We start from the raw sequence: 23,044 nt of genomic DNA on the forward strand, positions 1-23,044 counted from the left end.
TTTTCTCTAGTCGCCGATTAGATTCGAAACACCAAGCCTTCCTTCATGCGGTTAAGCGCCCGGGTATGCAAATGCCACATCCACTGAGCTATATAAGCTCATTTGTTTTCCATATACGTGTGTGATATCCCACACAATCCATTGTCATCTATCATGGCCTTTATGCGGATGATACAGCGATATCAGTTAGATCTCTACAGCCGCATTTCGCCATCAAGAAACTGCAAGAAAACGTACTACTGACTAAATAATGATTCGTCAAATGGAGACTGCAAGTGAATCCCCAGAAGAGCTTAGCCATGCTTTTGACTAGAAGACCAATGCTTCCTAAAGTGGACATCTTCCTGTTTAACACCAAATTCCTTGGCAAATGGAGGTCAAATACCTTGATGTACTGCTGGAGAGAAGGCTGACTTTCAGCTGCCATATCAAGGCTCTCTGTGTAAAGACTTCAAAGCCATTGCTCAGCTCTATCCTCTAATCAACAGGAACAGTAAGCTGAACACCAGAATCAAATTACTTATCAGCAAACTGATGGTTTGTCCTATACTCACGCTTCTCCGGCTTGGAGCCATATTGCTGAAACCAACATTCTCAAGTTACAACGCATGAAGTAAATTTCTGCGAATGATTCTAAATGTCCCATGGTTCGTAAGAAATGTGAAACTCCATCGGGACAGAAATGTCCCCTATATTTACACTTTCCTGTAGACTATAGCAAAAAAAGTTCTTTTCAAAAGCATCTGTACATCCCAACAAATTGGCTCAACTAGCTGCAAACTACGACTCAATACATTGCTTCAAACATAAAAGATCAAAGCCATCTTAAACCCGAATTCTGATGTCTAATCTTCAAGCCCCGCTCAGGGTGAGCAACTGGCTTATAAATTTTTCCACTCACTGTTTCCTTATCAGATAGCAGGAGTATGACAAGCATTTTGCTTCACCCTTTATGTCAGAAATGTTAATCGTTAATCTTATGGATATATATTAAAACTGTGGAGAACTCTTTCATCCTATGAAAATGACGTTTGCATCGATAACATTAGGATGACTGCAGAAAGAGCCTGCTCTATGTTCAGTTCTAGTAGGCAACTAGAAGGACGTTTTCTAAGCTTCGTTCGACCAGTTCGCGAATTAATCTTTGGCACGGGAAAGTAGGGATTTTACCTCGAAAATAACTGGTTTTAAATTCTACAATTCAAGAAAATCTACCACAAACCTCATCCTATTTCAGACAATAATATACTGTATAAGGTCTAGGGACCATTAAGTGGTGACAATTGCCTACCGTACAGTATTCTCCAAATCGGTAATATCGATTTGGAGAATACTGTACGGTAGGCAATTGTTTGGAGAATACTGTACGGTAGGCAGGCCTGCCATATCTCCAAAAAAGTTAGGCATAGAACCCCGTCAGTTGCTCCCTTTGGAGAATTAAAGGCTTTAAAGGATTTTAGTTTATGATAACCAATAACTGCGTCTGTTGTTATTATTGAAGTATCACATTATTTTAAATTATTATTCCTGAAAACATTCAAAAAACATTTGACCACAATGCTCATGAATGACTTTAGGTCAAAAATGAATTTAGCTGTAGTGTGAGATTTCCACTCTGCTCAGTAGAGTGAAGGCTAGCAAAGGTTCAAGCTTGGTCTTTATATCAGGAAATTGACTTTTATGATCGTTACTTTACCAACTGTGCTAAATACTTATATGCTGCCCAACCAGAGATGTTAAACCCCTCAACACTTCTGTGCATGGCAGAAGAAGACAGATCCATTCAAATACTAGGGTAGTCAGTTCTCAGCTAAACAAAATAGGCTAACGCCTTTTTATTACCGTATAGGGAGAAGGCGAGGCCGTTTAGCCCCATCTAACTTTTGGAGACTGAGTGGGCATTTCAATCTCCACTGGCAGCCTATCAGATATAGCTGGCCCAAGGCTATCACTAATTAAGTGGCATGCAGTGAAGAGAGATGACTCAACAAGTGTCGCCATATTGTGGTCCCTAACCCTAACACAATATATTTAATGTCTGAAATAAAGTGGGTTCTACGGTCGATTTTCTTGAGTTTATGGGACGAAAAACCCGAGTTTCCGGGAGAAAAAACCCGCTTGCCGTGCCAGTTATCGACTAACTCGGGAACCGGTCGCAAAAAGGCTTACAAAAATATCCTCTAGTCGATGACTCAATTCGAAACAAAGTCTTCCTTCATGCAGTCAAGAGCCGTGGTTTACAAACGCCAAATCCACTGAGCTACCTACCTAGGCTCTAAATTTCACATTTGACGTCCGTAGACGCCGTATATTCACTGCCGTACGTCACATGGTTTTGGCAATGATGACTCCTTCTGCTAGAATAAGTGGTAGGGTCGCAGATTCCCTTTCCACACAAAGTTTGTAGGACAATCAGAAACATCCATGCCCACGGCAGGATTCAAACCCGCAGTCTCTTGGCCAGAGAGAGGACACATTAACCACTTGGCCAACCAGGCCGACGTTATGAGTGTTTATTATTATAAATAGGAAAATTACCTTTTCTTTTATGATAATTTTAGTTTTTAAAGTGGTAACTATTTTGCTTGTTCAATGTTAGGAAATCTTAAGTATAAAGTACGTAATTTGCGAATATGGCGATTCGTACATCGCTTTATTCCTTTCTTCCATTCAACCCGAATTGACTCTTCTTGGAACTGTGCTATCCTGGGTTCTCTCATGTGTGGTCGGACAAAAAAAAAAAAAAGAGTATGTATAAATCTCGAGCTGCTTTTATTTCCAAAAGGAACAGACGACACTGAAATTAGCTTTATTTTTTTTTGGAAACGTATAAAGAGAAGGTCCTCGTCTGTCGCCGTCGCCGGGATTGAGAGGATTGCTATACTGTTCTAGATAAAAGGTGATGTTCCTTATCCTAACTGGTAATCTTGTATCGATTTTGCGGAGCATCAGGATTGAAAGTCCGATATTTTCGTAAAAAAAAAAATCAAATATCGACTAACTCTCTAATCTTCTGGAAAATGGCATAACGAAAAGTTTCTTCTAGTTGGTGAAGAGAATGAAACCTACACTTGTCTTTCCTTTCTTCTGTAGCTTCATAAAATAAAAATCAGGAGGAGACTGGGAGAACGGCTTGTTAATCTAATAATATACAAATATTTATAAATTGAAAATATCTTTTTCGATAAGTACGGAATTATTCGTGGGTGAGAAAATGCAAATATGCATTTTCGAATTTTAGGAAACTTCCCATGAAATAAAATGAAATTCTTCTCATTAGTCGTCTCTGAATGATGATCACAGAGGAGTAGTGGATGAACTTGTAACAGCGGCTGTGACTATTATTCGATCCTTCTCTCTCACAGAAGGTTTACTCAGTTATTCATTCCCCCACCTACATACACGTTGCAAGAGTTGACACTATAGTAGTTACGCTACACAGATGTGGACAATAATGTGATCTTTGATTTCAAAATTACATAAGAAATGCAAATTACATATTTGTTTCTTGCAAACTTTTATATTTTTACACTACTGTTGACTAGAGCCATACCATCGGTGGTCGTTTCGCGTATGTAATGATCTTAGGATTAAGATACTATGGAAAACAACAAACGAAATAATGTAATCGAGATCTCATGTTTGCGTGTATGTAATATTTGATAAGAGAGAAGAGCAAATTTATTTTTTGAGATGTTGAAATGGTGTTCATCAATGAGAGGTAGATGATGTATGCAATCATAGAAGTCGCAATGTAAGGTAAATTAAATGTGTCAGGTCAAAATGCTCTACGTAGAAGAACTTGTACGTGAACTGGTTGCATGACATTTTTTTTTACTGAAATTTAAAATATGAACGATTAAATAAAATATGAAAAATTTGATGAAGTATTTTAACGATCCCTCAAATGCAAATATACTCGTATATTGTGAATGAAATATCAATAATATAATGGGTTCTTGTGTTGGCTGTTGTTGCTGCTGCTGCCCCGAAGAACAGCAGCGGTAAGCCTAATTTTATATTTAAATATAAAATGACACATATTTTGCTTTTTGAGTTGTATATGCTTCGTTTATTATTTGTTCCAAAATATTTAATCCATTAAATTGCATTGCTTTCATAATAAACTTGAATAATGAAAAGCGCATTGGAATACTGATCTGCCTTGCTATATTTTATGTCATTCTTACTTCACTCATTCAACAAAACAGTTTCGGGTTACACTTATCCCTAGCGTATCAAAATATGTGCTATCAATTCGCGCGTACACACACCTTGTTACAAAATTATACCGATTTCCCCATCCCCCAATTTCTCCACTACTGCATACCAGCTACAGTCATAAGTCGCTTGTACATAGTAATTTAAAACTTGTGGTATGAGTAAACTTCTTAATAATTAACTGTACTATACTGAAACTGGGACAGGATGTAAAGTTCCATTGAGAAGCCATTTAATTTTATACCTTATCTTATTTGCATGCTTCAGCACAATCAGAGCAGCTAAATTCAGTAATGATGGACATTCTCTTACTATTATTATTAACACCTGACCTCTGTGGAGTTGAAGGAAGGACTCATCGCAGGAAGTCCATATTCTCTTATGGGCAAAGATCATTGAACCACCTTAAACCAATTCAGGGTTACCACACTTTTCTTTAATAAATTTAGTTTAATCCTTTATCCAAGTGTGAGCAAACAAAATCAAAGTTGTACTACCTTACCCCAGTCCTGAAAGTATCTTCAGGACTGGGGTAAGGTAGTACAACACCGGACAACTTGTTGCAAAGGTGGAGCAAGAAAACATCACTCCTATCTCAGTATCTCCCATAATGTAAAACACATCTCCTTGTGGATATGTATAATGTTATGCATTAAAGGAAGGGCCACTACCCAGACCTTATGTATAGGTGAAGTGGGCTCTAAAAATAAGACGATCCCGAAAGATCGCCAAACTCAGCGTTGTTCCACTCAATGACAGGCTCACCCCATCACCGAGAAGAACTTCTCAGCATTGGCTCTACCCTGTAGCAGGCTCACCCACCACCAAGCAGAGCCATAATCTCAGCAGTGGCCCCACTCAGAGACAAGCAAAAACCTACCTCCAAGTGGAGCCTCTCAAAGCCAGATCCGTCCCGCACTGGTTTCCACCATCATTGGGGTCTCATCAGTGAGTAGGTAGTTTCGACCTGTATTGAGGTCTCTTCAGTGGGAGCCAGGTCCAAGTGGAGATACCAGGTAGAAGCATTAGCAAGGTTATCTCTACCTATAGGAGTTGCCAGACGGTGTGCCACCTTTTTATTAAATTACTCTGGATTTAGAGAAAGATGTTGAAAGTTTATTTTTCACTTGGTTAGACTAATAAATTTAGTTTAATCCTTTATCCAAGTGTGAGCAAACAAAGTTTCTGCCTGAAAGTATCTTCAGGACTGGGGTAAGGTAGTACAACACCGGGAAACTCGTTGCAAAGGTGGAGCAAGCTAAATTACCACACTTTTCCACTTACCAATTATTAAAAGATGGAAATGTGATGCAGAAAAGAACTTTAATAAACAGTCGGTCAGACTGTATAATCTTATCAAAGTGGGTAGAAATGTACCAAACATTTGTTCTCTGCATCATGTGCTGATTAATTCTCTTTTCCAGGAGATCAGATCATCCAGAGCTGTAGAGGTTAATGGTAGATGACAATGAAGCTCTTGGTTTTTTTTTCTGATAGTCAGTATTTTCAGGATTTTTTCTCCTGAAAGCAGGTTTTCATCCCACAAATCAGGCAAACCATTCAGAAAAAAATCACTCACACAATCAGTGATATGACTTACTTGCTTTGTAGCTTTAGTTGTGCTGGTTGTAATTCCAAACATTGAAAGATGAATGATTTTATTATTATTATGGATATTATTTCTGGGAAAACTCCCATATTATTATTATTATCTCCATAGAGTCTTAGGACTTATAGCTTGAGGCTTATTCCAACTCACACAATGTGGGCGATTGTGGGCCTCTTACATATATTCTATCTCTTCTTAGTCACTCACAGCTTGTATAGCATAATACAGTGCCCTTCCATGATGAGTATACCTCAGACTCTTTGGAGGTGTCATGTAATAATAATAACTTATTCTGGTAACCAATCCACTCTTTCAGCATTCTCCAGGTAAACATCTAATTGTCATATCCTTTTTTGATCATAGCCTTATTTGGTTTCCATGTCATTCTTTAGCACCTCCATAATGCAGTCATGAGGATATCACAATGTTGGCCTTAAGTTGGAAGGACAGACTCAAATTCTAAATTATTATTACAATAACCTCCATGGAGTCAGCAGATGTGACAGGACCACTTAATTAGAAACATCTATTGTATTGAACTTTCAACTCATTTATGTTCCTCACATTCACAATGCATTTTGGCACCATGTTGCACTCAACTACCACCCCATGTACAAAATAATCTACTCCTCACACCCTTTTTCTCTCCACCTTTACACAACTTACCTTGCTCTCTTTTAATAATTCTCTGTATTAATCTGTAAAATTCCCTCTCTAACTTAAAGTATCACATCATTGTTTCCTCCTTTCCACCAAACTTTGAAATCAACAATTGACATTCCTTAAAACTCTCTGCACAACCAACATTTTGGAGTCTCAGTATTACCTTATTTGATAGTTATTTTTAAAAATTCTGTACCAGATGCATGTGTCCTGCTGCATATTTAAAAGTTTTCAAAGTTGATTTTTGTGTTGCAGCATGCATTAAAAGCATCTTTACCATACTTTTTCTCTGCTATGTGCTCAAGCAAATCTTGAATGCAACGTTTCCATAATGTAACGCTTTTTCATGATAACAATTTCTGGATAACGCCATCAGAGATGTTTTTAATTTCAATACAAATGTGGACAAAACAATTGGATGATGGATCCTAATGTTTCATGGTCTTAAAGGTCCAAAGAGAAAAAAAGAAGCCACTGCTAAGTCATCTTTTGATAATTTCATATGGAGATTTGAATGGCCAAATTACTTTTTTTATTGTTATTTTCTCATATTATTTATATTTTATTGTATTGTATTACTTTGCATTAATAATTATATATATATATATATATATATACACACACACACACACATATCTTCAGATTTTTTATTCTTATTATATAAGTGTATATTATTATATTGTTATTTGTCTTATGTAGTTGCTGTGTACTCGTTAATTTTTGATCTCTTCTTTAATCTGAAGTTACTCTTCAGTGCCTACTAGATATTTCAGAGAAAAAGGGGTAGACTTTCAGTTAAAGTACTCTGTTAAGACCACTATATGGATATGTCATCCCATATAGTAGGTCTTAACAGAGTGCCTTAACTGAAGGTGAGCTAGCCAGTTTCATGCAAAGATGGCAGGGTTTTTTAATCCTGTAAACAGGCAAAGTGACCAGAAGAACAGATGCATTTACAGGCACAGTATATTTGAGTGAGCATAAGACTAACCACCTTATCTTACTGAATTAAAGTTTTTGAAGTTAAGGATACTTGATCAGCAGGAGCCTAAGTCCCCTGAAAGTACTAAAAAAAACGTTCTATAAACACCCAAGTTTTGTAACTCATAAACCTTTAGCCTTTCATCAGAAACATTCTTTCGCATATCTGACACCATTTTGTTCACCTCTAAATCCTTCTCTTCACCACTTCCTCGTCACAAAGAGCCAGGAAACCAGATCTGAACATGTCTACAAACCTCTTAGTAAGGCTTTATCAAAACCTTAACTTCCCTCAGAATTTGTGTTTTTCAACATCCAGATGATCTTCTGCATTATTTGACTCACTTTTAAAGTGTCTTCTTAACTTCAACTCTGCCTTCACTGTCACCCTCAAATCCATAGTCTCACCGTTTTTTTAACGGTGGAATCCCATCAGTATCATAGACATATTGTGTCACATTTTGTGTAATCTTTTCAATCCATAGTATATAACTTTACATTTTGCAGTTTAGCATCAGCAAATAACTGGATATTCCTCTTCAAATCATCTCCAGTATCATTAATATACTAATTAAACAGCATTATCTCAAGTACAGAAGCTTATGTCATACCACAGCTCACCTCTCTTCTGCTTCGTTATAGCAGAACAATAGTATACCTATACATGTATATAAGTACTACTCTTTGACATCTAAAATTAAAGATACCAAGAAATTATATACTTGGTTTAATCCTTTATCCACGTGTAATCAAACAAAGTTTGGCCTGAATTATTTTCAGGACTGGGACAACTCTCTGCCCTGAGATATGAGAGGCTCTGCTCTGGGGGGTTTTTGCCTGTCTCTGAGTAGGGCCATCGTGGAGTTTATGGCTCTGCTTGGTGGTGGGGATGAGCCTGCCATCGGGCAGAGCCAACACTGAGAGTTCCTCTCTGTGGCAGGATGGGCTTGTCACTAAGTGGAACCACCGCTGAGTAAAATGATCCTTCGGATCGCTTGCACTTGCTGGGTTCAGAGTGATCTAGGGGATCACCTGATTTTTGGAGGCCACCCTTCACTTATATAGTGAAACCAGTCTGGGTAGAGACCCTTCCCATAATGCATAGCATTATACATGTCTGCAAGGATATGCTTTGCATTATGGGATACCAAGGCAAGTCATTAGCCTCTATATACATGTGAAGTCATTAGCCTCTATATATAAGTTGTCCCAGTCCTGATAATACTTCAGGAGCCAACTTTGTTTGCTTACTTGGATAAAGGATTAAACCAAGTATATAATTTCTTGGTATCTTTAATTTATAATATAACAAAGTGGAAAAACTTCCATCTCTGACATCTGTCAGCCATCCTTTTGGTTCAGTATACTCAACAGATTTACATGTATCTATCCTATCAAATACCTTTTGCAGAGTCTAATATCACTATAGTGTAGCCATTTCTGTTATTTAACTTAACTATCACTTTATTGTTGAAAATTGGTATCCGGAGAGTTCATCGAAAAGGCAAGAAAGACAATTCATCAAAAAGGCAATTCATCGAACGACAATTCGTCACAAATGCAATTCATCGAAAAAACAGTTCACCGAAAATTTAAAATGTTCGAAAATGTTATGAGAAAATAGATCCATTTGGAACAAAATCTGAACCGTGAATAAAGAGATTACAATGCTACTTTCATAGGGAAAAATTATAGAACAATATGGTTCTTAAAGTCTTTCTTGTCCGATAACTGTTTCATGTCTGTTCATGGGACTGATTTGCCTGTTTCCGGAAGAAAAGCCCAGCCGTATCTATATTATGCCTGCTAACTTACCTTTAGCAGAACAGGACTGATAAAAATTATGCGTAAATGGGATCCAACTACCCAGATCTTTCTAACTAAACGGCTTCGTTTTTACCAACTGAACTATGTGGGCTTCATTATTATTGTTGTTGCTAGTAGTAATATTCGACATCAATACAGCAATTATTATGGGATGAATTTTACTCAGATTCGCTATGTGAAACTTTTACAAGAAAATGTCGAACCGTTCCAGTTTTCAGTTCAGCTATATTCGGGGCGAAAAAGCAATAATGTGTCCAAACTATGTACTGTATTACAAAAACTCTCTGACTTAAATGACTTAGCAGAAGTTGTTGGTGTAAGAAGCTGTCTGCATGGTTCAGTTTTTGTTTTAAATGGATTACTTTTTCCATAACATTATCGAAAATTTAAAATTTTCGGTGAATTGTTTTTCGATGAATTGCATTTTCAACAAATTGTCTTTCGGTGAATTGTTCATTCGATGAATTGCCTTTCGATGAATTCACTTTTCGATGAATTTTCCTGTAACCTGAAAATTAAATTACTAAAATCTCTCTTTTCATAACAACGCCATGTGTGCCATAGAGTATCATATTTACACCCACTCACTTCTGAATTTTTTTTCTGCTTCAACCAATTTTTCTGAGATCCTCTTGAGATATTTGCATCCCTTTGTCTTGAAGTTTCTCCTCCCCTATGTAATGGAGCTATCTTTCCATTTCCTTTGGGACACTGAGTGCTGAAACTTAAAATAGCTTGTTCATTGGCACTACCAGTCCTCTTGCTCTTTCTTGTAATCCATCTAATTCTACATCCATATTCAATCTAGATTGCGCAGTACTGTATTTTAGACACCTCCAGTTCATCTACCTCCATTTTCATGTTGGTTATTATTACATCAGTCACCACTTATACAGTCTTCTGGATGATACTCTGATACACCCTTGAAAATGACCACTCAGTATTCCTTCTGCTGCTATTACTCTACCATTTGTATTAATTAAAGTTATTGTTTCATAATCATTCTTCCTTTTATGTGCCATCTGTTGAAAGAACTCTTTGGTCTTTTCTTTACATCTCATCATCTGATTTTGATTCATTCTGGTCATGCATTTTACCTGTGGTTGCTACTATTTGTGAGCTTACTCATCACATTTTCCATTATATTCCTTCTATAATATATTTTTGTGTGTGTGTGTTTCTTCCTTAATGATGCTATGTATCCATTTAACTCCCCTGATGTATCCTCATGACTCTGGCTATCACCAGATTTCTCTAATGCAACCTGTTTTTTAGAAAGCAAACAAAGAGTTATTGCAGCGTCATATTACAGAAATGATAGTGTAGTCTAAAATTTTTATTATTATTATTATTATTATTAGACATCTCCAGGGAGTCCAAAGGCTCATCGAGGGAAGGCACCTGCTCTACGACTCTGTCTCCACTACTCAATCCACCAACTGACTGCAACTACACCAACGCCATCTACTGCCACCCACCACCACCACCACTAGTATTTCCAAAGACAATCACAAACATCCATGCCCACGGCGTTTGAACCCGCAGCCTTTTGGCTGGAGAGCGAATACATTAACCACTCTGCCAGCCAGGAGGGCGCTCTAGATTTGCTCCAGATTTTTTATCTACCCCCACCTAGATAACCTTGTTGGTTGTATGACTCTGAGAAATTGATTCAGTATAAGAAAAAAGTTTATTTTATTAGCTTTTTTACCGAAACACTTGACTACTTGAAAAATACTTTCCAGATACCAAGAGAGTGAAGGATATGAATTTATCATCTTACTTACTGAATTTAAGAATGAATCACAAACTCAAATTATGAATACATAGAACCATTTTCAAAGCTTGAAAGCATTGTTTATACTTTTTCAAGAACGGACAAAAAGGTATTTTTCGAGTCTACAAAATAAAAAGATATCACGAAAAATAATACCTGTTCACCAGAACAAGATTAGGAACACTTTATACTTGACATAAATAAATTTGTAAACAGTGCAATAGGGAAGAGCATAAAAATATATGTGTGCATGCTTGCACTTTGCAGATGACATAGTTATCCTTACTTCACTGTGCATGAATTTCAGACTTGTATCCATGAATTCCAAATTGCTAGCAAAACAGCTAGCCTAAAGATAAATGTAAAGAAGACCCAAGTTGTGTTCAATAACTATGTCCAACCAGAAATAATAAAAATCAATAATGATGAAATGAAAGAAGTAGATCATTACATATAGTTAGGACAACAGATTCGATGGAACAAAATATCATGGGGGAAATTAAAAGATGCATGATGCTTGGTGGAAAGCATTCGGAAAATTACAATCAGTATTCAAAACCCAACTACCATAATGCCTGAAGAAAAACGTTTTTCACAATGAATTCTTCCTATATGGATGTATGGCTGTGAAACATGGACACTAAATGCAAAAGAACTTCAAAAATTAAGAACAACGCAATTTAGTATGAAAAAAAGACTACTCATACTTGAGTAGTCTTGTTGATACCAAGTATGCTTGGTATCACAAGACTAGATCACAAAAGGAATATACGAATAAGAAATGAAACCAAAGTCTCTGACATCATAGGAAGAGTGAAACATCTGAAGTGGCAGTGGACGACTGGGCATATTGCTTGAAGACAAGATCAGCAGTGGACAAAAGAAGTACTGGATTATATTCCACAAGAAGAAAAATGACCACAACACTGACCTAAATCATGGTGGATTGATGATATCATCAGATTTGCAGGGGTGATGGGAAAGGAGAGCCATGGACAAATAGTTTTTGAGTAATCTTGGAAAGGCCATCCGACAGTGAATTGACAATGGCTGTGTGTGCGCGTGCATGCATGCAGTAATAATGCAAACAACAACTTGTTTGCATGCATGCATGCAAACAAGTTGTTGTTCCTCTGTATCGAGCCTTGATAAGACCCCATCTGGACTACTGTGCCCAGTTATGGGCACCAGGGTTTCTTTGTGATGGGGAGGAAGTGGAGAGGATCTAGAGATGAGTGACCAAGATGATAGCAGGTCTGTGGAATAAACCTTATGAGAATAGGTTGAAGATTTGTGTGTTGCAGAAATTGGTCGATAGGCAAAGGAGGGGTGATATGATTGAGACATTCAAATTACTGAAGGGTTTCTATAAGATTGATCCAGAAGATATTTTTGAAAATATGACTGGTGGTGGGAGGACTAGGAGCCATGAATGGAAGCTGGGCAAGAGCGTGGTTGACAAGGGTGTTAGAGCTAGGTTTTTTTACTTGGAGAGTGGTGAATGAGTGGAATAAGCTTCCAGAGTCTGTTGTGGGTGCTACGACCATGAATGAGTTCAAGGCAAGGTATGATAGATACTGTGTGAATGTTGAATAGTTGCTCTTGACATGATGTTAGGGCCTCCCTCGATGAGTCTGTCGACTCCTTGGAGTTGCCCAGAACAACAATAATAATAATAATTCTTATAATTGAAGGGTCAGAGTCAGTTGACATGCAAGGATCAGTTGATTGTAGGTCAGATAAACTGTAGATTACTATATATTTGAAAGGAATTTTTGAAGAATCATTTATTTTATAGGAAAGGAACATCAATTTTGACAACTGTGTTGTTTGGACCAAATCTTAATAAAACTAGAATCCTGAATAAATAAATCATGTAACACCTTTTATTCCCCAAAAAAGAGTAGATGAGGCCATTTTAACTAGCTTTTTTGATGATTGTTGGGAAACCATTCTCTTAGCCAGCATTTCCCAGATTTTTTCTTCGGCAGAACACTTTACAAATTCTGAAATTTTCACAGAATACCTTGGTTATTTTGTAATGTATTAATAATTAATTATGACATAATCATAAAGAGTATTAGTACACTTATGTATACGATGTGACATATTGATAAATATAAAATTACATTTAAATCAGTTATTGATCACTGGACTAATGAAATCTTGTAGTATATTGTAATTTCCTCAGGCCAACATCATTAAATTAATTTGTGATAATTTTCATTGACATATCCCATGATGATCAAAAATTTATAATATCATTATAAGTACTTACGAGTGAATGCAGACTTTTTCTCCTGTGTGCTGGTAGTATTCCCCTCCTTTTGTACATCCTGGAGATTGCTTTGTAGGCTGGAGGTGGATGAATCACTGTTTGTTGTATTACAAACACCTTCAATAAGAAAGACATTTCTTAACACCAAAATTAAACAAAGTCCCTTGTCTCTTATTCATATTAAAATTTAAATCTGTAGGCCTATTATTTTTAAAAAATCAATGCACTATGGTTTCGAAACAAGCATTTTTACCCTACAATATGAACTTGCAAAGAAAGTATTCAGTATTACTAGATTTGAGAACCGGATACAGACTACCTTGATCTTCAATTTCAGTGGAAAAATTTTCTTTATACTTCCTTGCTGATTGGTCACTAACATTTGCAGCACAGATGTTATTTCATTCAGTTTTGAGAACAGAGTATATGCTGCCCATTGTTGTAATCGGCTTGCAGGCAATTTTTATGACCAGTCATAAACAGCGGTATTCCCTTTCCTGAATTACTTTCATGTTTAAAAATATACGGCTTGGTCACTGACATCACGGAACACTTATTCACTTTCCGAGTAGCACTGGTGTTCCGTTGAACACAATTTGGGAAACCTTGTTCTTAGCCATCATGATAGTTGGCCCAAGGAGAATTTTGCAGACAATTGCTGCTATTTCATTGTTCCATGCTATAATAGTTTTGTCTGAAATAATGTGAATTCTACATTGTTTTCTTAAGATGCAGGGCTAAAAATATTCATTCACAACATACTTGAGCAACATATTCAACTTCTTTTCTTCTTATTCACTAAAATAAACTAGCAATTTGCATTTTCTCAACTATTTTCCATAACCAACAATCAAGAGTCCTGATATTATCTTAGTCACTCATCTCTGGATTTTCTTCAGAGATTCCTTATAAACAATGAAATCAAAGTCACCAAATTTTCTCACAGCAGTCAATGAGTAGTTTGATCAAAGCCATAAGTGGTGCTACAACAACTTATCTCTGCTGGTCACTGTCCTCATTATCATAGGACAGTACACAGTAACCTTCATAACCCTTGCATATTGTGGAAGTTAGGAAGATTTTAACAACATCACCCCCTCCAGATCATGAATCGGATCCATCTTCTTCAGCAGTTGCATGCACATGCTTACACGTTTCTGCATCATTAATAAATAAGTTGAATAGTAGCAGTCCAAGAATAAAATTGCATTACACACCACTGGTTTCCTTCCTTTTAATTCCAGATGTTACCCCTACACAACTTGTCAGCATTTTTCACAACTAATGTTCTGTCCATCTGCATGGTCTGTTGTCCACCTTCCTTGTTTGTACACCAACTTTTCATGTGATAGTCTGTCAAATACCTCTCATAATCCAAAAATATCATTATATATGACTCCCCTTATCAGTATATTTGTCATTTTTTCATAAAATGCAAATAGATTATTTTAAAAAAATACCTTTATAAAAACCCATGCTATTAATCATAAAGAATTATGCATCTCAACTCAATCCTGTATTTTATTCCTGACCAAGTTCTCCAATACTTTAACCACAACTATATATAGATATACTGGTATGTAATTCGAAATATCTGTCTTACATAATTTTTGTACGCTAGCACTATTTTGCTAGAGCCTCTGTAGCTCAGTTGGTATAGATGAAGCTCTTTGGTCGGAAAGACCTGGGTTTGATTCCCATCCATGACGCGAGGAACCTTTATCTGGTCTCTTTTGATTAAAGGTGAGTTAACCGGTCTCATACGGAAGTAGAGGGTTTTTTTCGTCCCTTAGATCAGGCAAACTGGCCCTGTGAACACATGCTGCTACAAAAATACATACTTAATCCTTCATTAGGAGGGCTCAAAGGAGCGGTTGAGGATTGGGAGGAACCCCACACAAATAATAAAATAAACTACTTTGCCCTTTTTCTATTCCTTTGAGACACTTATTGACTACTATTAAACAACCAGGTCAAAGTACATCAAAGTTTTTAGCTCATTTCCTAAAACTTGTGGTTATATATCATCTGCTGCCACAGCTTTTTTTACCAGTCTAGCATATTCATTATTTCATTCACTTATGGTTTATTTACTTCTAATAAACCCATATATGAGAGGTAGAAGGTCCTATAGCACTGCAGTGCAGTGTGAAGTGCAAGTGAGGGTTAGGAAAGAAGAAGACACCATAATCAAATTCCTGTCATATACCCTCAAGGGGTGTCACAGGATATGATAGTACTACATGAAAAATGTACATTACTACTCACTTCCTATTTACAATTTTTCTCCAAATCAGTCTGTTAATTGTCAAGACTCCAATATTATCAAGTCTTATATTTCTATCTTCTAAGGCACTTTGTACTGTATCACTCCACCTATATCTTGGTCTTCCTCTGGGTCTTTTTCCTGCCAACTGGGCAGAGAACACTTGTTTTGCTAATCTTTCCTCTCCCATTCAGTTTAAATGACCATACCACCTGAAATTAGCTCTGCTATCGCATTCCTGGATGCTGACAATCTCAAGTTCTTTCCTAATATCCTATTTTTAAATATGATTTGACAGGATACCACATGGAGAGTGGTGAATGGGTGGAATAAGCTGCCAGAGTCTGTTGTGGGTGTAATGACCGTGAATGAGTTCAAGGCGAGGTATGATAGATACTGTGTGAATGTCGAATAGTTGTTGTTCTTGACATGATGTTAGTGCCTCCCTTGATGAGTCTGTCGACTGCTTGGAGTTGCCCGGAATAATAATAATAATAATAATGATATTGCCATTAATGCCATCTGTTCATGCCCCTAATCTTTCTCAGGACTCTCATATCTGCGGTCTCTAGTCTTTGGTCAAGTGTTTTGCTTCTCACCCAGCTCTCAGATCCATAAGTTAAAACTGGTTTGAACACAGTCTTGTATACAGCTAATTTAGTGTTTTGACCAATTTCTCTCTTATTCCATATAAATTTATTTGGTTGACTTCCTACCATACTAGCTTTGTTTATTCAGTTGTTTATTTCCATATTTAATTTACCATCTTCATTAAAAATGAAGTTTAATGAAGTTCAGAATTAATACTGAGTAGCTGAAATGCTTTACTTGTTCTACAGGTTCTCCATTCATAAAACAGTTGATATTTTCAATGCTTCTGCCTATTTTCATTGTCTTTGTCTTGTTATTGCTGACCTTCATACCATATCTATACAACAGTTATTCAATGTAGTCAGGGAATCTTGCAGATTTATTTAGAAGTATAATGCCCACCCAGGGCATTAAATGTTTTGTTGGCCTGGTTGGCTAAGTGGTTAGTGTCTCCGCTCTCCAGCCAATAGGCTGCGGGTTCGAATCCTGCCGTGGGCATGGATGTTTGTGATTGTCTGTGAAAATACTAGTAGTGGTCGTGGATAGTAGATGGCGTTGGTGTAGTTGATGCGGTTGGCGGATGATGGGTGGAGACAGACAATTGTAGAGTAGGTGCCCTCCCTCAATGAGTCTTTGGACTTCATGGAGATGTCAAATAATAATAATAATAACAACAACATCGTCTGTATAAAGCAAAGAGCTGAGATTCTCCAATTTTGATATCAGTTTAATACTACTTTCCTTCATAATGTGATCCATGTAGATAATGAATAACAGAGGGGACAGTGTACATCCTTGTTTGACACCAGATTTAACATTAAACCATCTTTCTTTACTTCCTTCAATTCTAACTGCTGACTTACAACTCAAATAAAGACTAAGTCTTGCTTGATATAATGCCCCATTGACACCATATAACTGTAGCATTTTGAATAGCTTCTCTCTTGGCATTCTTGTCATATGCCTTTTCCAGATTGACAAAACTTAAATACAGATCTTTGTTATTATTATTATTATTATTATTATTATTATTACCCAAGATTCCAAGGAATCAAATACTCATCTAGGAGGTCCTTTTATCAAACACATCTCATCATACCGTGCTTTAAACACTCAAATTCTCTGCAGACACCACACTCTCAGGCAAGGCATTCCAATCATTCACAACTCTGCATGCATAAAAATATGCTTCTCACTCCCCTACTCACACCCTCCTTATACAGCTTCCAGAGATGACTGCTGGTCCCCCCCCGATCTCCCACTATTTTCTGCAGAACCTCTCCAGCATTGATCCTATAACAACTCCTTAATAACTTGTAGGTCTCTATCATATATCCCCTCCTCCTCTTATCCACCAGCTCTGCAAGTTGCATCTTCTCAATCTTTCCTCATACTTGACATTCTAGAGCAGGGGTCTCCAAACTACGGCCCACGGGTCAGATGCAGCCCGTGATATGATTTTATCCGGTCTGTAATAATATAGGTCCTAAGTACTGAGCCCTGTGGGACACCACTTGTAACTCTCTGCCTCCTTGAAACTGCTCCACCATACACAACTCTCTGATACCTATCAGACAGCCAATCCTTAATCCAGTTGACCAATCTGACATCCAGATCCATATGCTCCAACTTAAATATCAGCCTATCATGTGGCACCCTGTCAAATGCCTTCGCTAAGTCTAAGAAAATTGCAGTTTATGCCTTTCCCTCATCTAATGTTCTTGTAACCTTTATTATAAAAGGCTAGCATATTGCTAAAACAAGAGTGCCCTTTCACAAATCCATGTTGACTCTCACAGATAACATTACCCTCATCTGCCCAATGCTGTATACGGTCCCTCACTACTATCTCCAAGATCTTAAGAACTACTGATGACACACAGACTAGCCTATAATTAGACACTTCCAGTCTGTTACCACTCTTACGTGGCACTATCTTACCTTCCTTCCATTCCCTGGGCACCTTTCCCACAGCCAGACTTTCATTGAAAAGCCAGGTTAAAGGCACTGTCATTTCCCTAGCACATTCTCTCAAAACTCGTGTTGAAATACCATCCAGTCCCAAAGCTTTACTGACATCCAGAGTACTCAGTATCTGAAACACACACTCTCCTCCTGTACATCTAAACCTCAAACCAGCCCTATCCCTCTAGCATTAAAACTGACTCCTCTAGAATGAAATACTCCAATAAAGTGTTCATTGAACAATTCCACTATGTCCTCTGCATCAGTCACTCTATTCCCATTTTTATCCCACATCATTCTTCCACAGTCATTTCTCCTCCTACTGGCCACATAGCTAAAAAATTCCCTAGGATTTTCTTTGGATCTTAGGGCCAATCTCCTCTCATATTCCAGTTTCGCTTTCCTTGCCACACTAGTCACTCTTCTGGCCTGTGTCTTATATTCTTCATGCATCTTCTCTTCACCTGTCTCCTTATATCTCTTCCATAGCCTCTTTTTTGCATGCAATTCCTGTTTAATATTGTTTGTTATCCACTTTACTCCCAATTGTGTCCTCTTCTTCACTCGTGATATACAACTTACCATTGCTGCTAACAAATATTCTTTCACAATTTCCCACGCACTAATGATATCCTGGCCTTCCAATTCCTCCCTCCATGAAACTTCCCGAAGTTGACGTCTAAGACTATTATAATCACCTGCTTTATAATTCCACATAAGTTCCTGTCTCTTTGATACTCTTGCATGTCTATTCATTTTCCAAGTCAAAACCATATGGTCACTCTCTCCACCTGGTGTGAGAGATGTCATCTCAGTTATTATCAACTCTTCTGATGCTATAACCAAATCCAAAACTCTTGAACCTCTTGTTCCCTCTGTTACAAATGCCTAAGACATTTGTCCCTCAAGAATTCTAGAAATTCCATTCCTCTATTGCTACATGCATCTTCCTCTCTCCAATTTATACTACTGTAGTTAAAATCTCCCATAACAATCATTCTTCTTGCACTTGCCAGACGTAACTGTCTAAACATATCCTGGTCCCCATCTCTGTGCTCCTGGGTCTGTAGCAACACCCCACTAAATATCCTGTCTTGCCTACCTCTACCTCACACCATATGCTCTCAAAATCATTTGTCTCACTTCCTTCCAAAGCCTCCACTCTTAGAGGACATAGGTCATCACTTATCATAAGCAGCACCCCACCACCACGCTTTTCCCTCTTATTCTGACGAAAAATGCTGTACCCAGTGACTTCTATTCCTGTTATTATATCCCCTTCTGTCACCCACATCTCAGTGATCCCAATAACTTTTGGCCAGGCTGATGCTATCTGCAGCACCAATTCCTCTCCCTTATTCTGGATACTCCTGGCATTAGTATAAAGCATATAAATGCCATTGTTTCTATACTCAGCTTTATCCCCTCTAGACTCCACTGGGCTCAGTGTTACCTGATGTCGTCCCCCTTCTCCCAAGTACCCATTCCCACAAGAGGCCACCCCTGCTATCATCCTCCCTGGGACACACTGACTTGTTCAGAACCGCAATCTCTCCAGATGCCTGCGTCCTTCCTCATTCAAATGTAAGTGGTCTCTCGCATACAATTCCTCTCTTTCATCAAATGCACTCTAAGCATCCACATATACCAGTCCTCTCTTGTCACACATTCTCACTGTTATGCTATTCAATATCACCGCTCTTCTGCTCAGCTCATCATTATCATACCCAGGCAACAAGCACACTATTTTTCCTCTCTCTGTCTTCTTCTGTACAGTCTCAATCAAAAATCTCATATCTCTCGCTGCCCGACTTACATTACCACTCAAGTCATTTGTTCCTACCATCACAATCATCTCATCCACCCTTTCACCTCTCTTAATTGCCATAGCCACCCTTTCTATTGTTCCTCCTGGTAAACACTCCTCACGCATCCTATCTTGAACACCATGGATCATTGAGTCGCCATACATTATTCCTCTTACCATTCCTTCTCTCCTATTGTTTCCATTCTCTCCTCTTCTTTCATTCCCATAGGTCTCTCTCATTTACTCTCCTCTACTGCTATTCTCTCTTCTAGCTTTCCCATACCTCTCTCTCCCCTACTGTTTCCATTCTCTCCTCTTCTAGCACTCCCATACATCTCTCTCATTCCCTTTTTCTTCAAGTATGGATTGTGTTCCTGACTGCATACCTGTTGAGTGTTTTTACTGTGCTGTCATTAATGCTTGTTTCATTTAGCAATTTTTCAAAGTAATTATTCCATACTTCAAGGATATCTATTTCTCCCGTTTTCATGTCACCTTTATCATATCTAATTCCTTTTACTGAACTCTTTCTTCCATTTCTGAGCTCTTCATCAATCTCCAGAATATCTTGCCACCTTCTTGATATTTATTTTTTATGTTCTTACCAAAGTCTTCCCATGACTTTTGTTTAGATAGTTTTACACAGTATTTAGCCTTCTTACATTTGTCTCTGTATTCTCTAAGAGCACAAGCTGACTTATTTGCCAGGAACTTTTGATATGCTTTCTTCTTTTCTTTCACTTCCTCTTTAACTTCCTGTGTCCACCATGGAGTTCTGAGTTTTCTATCCTTACAGACAATCTCACCACATGCCTCTCTGGCTGAATCAATCAGTGTTTTCTTCACTGCATGCCACTGAATCTCCAAGATTTGGTTCCTGTTCTCAAACTCTTTCATTTTTTCTTGAATGATGTTGTGCATAGGCTACTAAAATACACAAACAGTTCACATCTGAGATCTGCTCAACTTTTATTCACTTTAAAACTTTCTTACATGTTGTTTGTTTCAATATGAAATACAGCTTATCCTGCTCAAGATGAAGTGGTGATCAGTCCCAATTTCAAATCCTCTGTACACTCTGGTGTCCTGCACCAGGGAAATATATCACTGTCAACAATAACATAGTTAATGACACTTTTCTTATTCCTTGTCTCTTCTCTCCATGCGAATTTGTGCACATTTTTATGTTGGAACATTGTGTTAGTAATAACCAGTCCATGTCCTGAGCAGAAATCCAACAGGTAATTGCCTTTATTATTAGCTTTGCTTTTTTTCTCCAAATTTCCCCAAAATATTTTTGTATGTCTGACAATCATTTCCTATTCTGCTATTTAGATCCCCAACAAGGACCAACTTTTCCTTTTTCATTGTGTCAGTTGCTTTTTCTAAAGTGTCAAAAAATTCCTCCACTTCTACCTTAGTAGAACCTTCTGTGGGACTATAGGCAAAAATAAGTCTCATTGTCCAGTTCCTCTTTCTCATATTTGCCCACATCACTCTACTTGAGACTGCTTGCCATTCAAGAAGATTAGCCTCGTATTTAGTGTTGAATACTATGGCTACTTTTTCTTTTCCTTGATTGTTATTGCCTGAATATAACATTTTGTATTTATTGCTCAGAAGATCTCACCAGTTTTTGTCTTTTTTTGTTTCAGTCGTCCCTATTACGTTGGTCTGGTACTTATCTAATTCCTCAGCTAGCTCCATTTCTTTGCCATTCAGGCTTCTTATGTTGATAGTACCGATCTTTAATTCTGGTGATATTGTGTTGGGGTGTGCTTTCAGATTTTTTCCCGTAGCTGACTTTTCGCTATTCGCCCTGGTTCCCTGGCGAAAACAACGGGGGCCTTGTTTAACTGGGCGACAACCCAGCCGGCATGAAATTTTGTCATGTTGTACCATCATTTTGTATTTTATTTTGTTTTAAGCCAATAAGAATACAATTTGGTCGGCTAAATCCAAAATTGCCAGCCCATCCTCGTTTATTCAGCATCCAGGTAGATACCCAACAGGGTTCACCACGAGATGGCGAGGATTGGACATAAGGTCAGAAGCCCTGGTCTCCACATTCCTTTAACCATCTAATCGGCCATTATTGGTGAAATACACATCCTCATAGGTTTCGTATCCATCATATATTTCACTGTAATATGAATGGTATTACAATTTTAATATGCACTTCACATCCATGGTAATCTTGACATCTATAGACTCCTGGCCGGTTAGGTGGTTAAAGGCTATGTGGAGGTTTCTCAGTTATACAGCTTTCACCCTTAAGCACCCCAGAAGAAGACATCTATTGACATTTTCTTGAAGAGATGGATGTTATTAGTTTTGGGAACACATAATGAGGATGGCTGTTTCAGAGGAAATTGGAATAAAAGAGGAGAATGAGAAGCAGATTCAGTCGCTCTTCATTTGGACCGAAAAGGGATATTTAGCATATGTCACTCATTTTTTTTCAACAGGCTTTCTGGAAAGTAGAATTATGCCAGTCAGAGGAGAGGAGCAGTGTCCATGGAAGTACCTGTAGAAAACACACAGAGTCAAACCAGTGCATCTGTGATAGTTGTTAAATGAGTCAGTCATTAGCCAATTTGTTCTCCTCCAGATGTCATTCAGAATTTTTAGGAAGATTTCAGATTCACAACCCCCAAACATGTGAACAGTATTTTAAATATGGGTGGATTTGGGATTTGTAGAGTTAGTACCTGGATTGTTAAAAAGTAGTAATTGGGATAGAAAAGAATGCCTAGGTTTTTTGGTGGCTGAGGAAGCTATTGATATGATGTGTTTATATCATGAAAGGCCAAAGGTGTCAGTCTAAGTTGGGAGAGATCTGTCTCATGATTTATGTATTGCTGAGATCCTTTTTTATGAGCCAGAATGAGATCTTTATCTCTTCGATACTACCAGAATGCATCACATGTTATTAATATTATTAAGTGATACCTCCAGGAAATCCAAAGACTCATCAAGGGAGGGCACCTACTCTACAACTCTCCATCCCCACTGCTTCACCAACCACAACTACCTTTGTGATCTACATCAACACCGTC

General features: G+C 37.8%; 1 protein-coding gene across 2 annotated transcripts in view; it reads left to right on the forward strand.

Moving 5' to 3' along the window:
• The first annotated feature begins 3,349 nt into the window (after nucleotides 1-3,349).
• The window catches only part of LOC150096359 (AP-1 complex-associated regulatory protein-like), a 171,339-nt gene continuing 151,644 nt past the window's right edge, over nucleotides 3,350-23,044 (forward strand). Inside the window, exon 1 of one of the 2 annotated variants that reach the window (XM_090409375.1) lies at nucleotides 3,350-4,004. The gene's annotated coding sequence lies outside the window, so the exon portion shown is untranslated. The remainder of the gene's footprint in view (nucleotides 4,005-23,044) is intronic. The other variant, XM_090409376.1, reaches the window with a different exon arrangement.

Source organism: Typopeltis vanoorti, chromosome 19, assembly GCF_054136105.1.
Source record: "Typopeltis vanoorti isolate ZY-2024b chromosome 19, IOZ_Tvanoo_1.0, whole genome shotgun sequence".
NCBI lineage: Eukaryota > Metazoa > Arthropoda > Arachnida > Uropygi > Thelyphonidae > Typopeltis > Typopeltis vanoorti.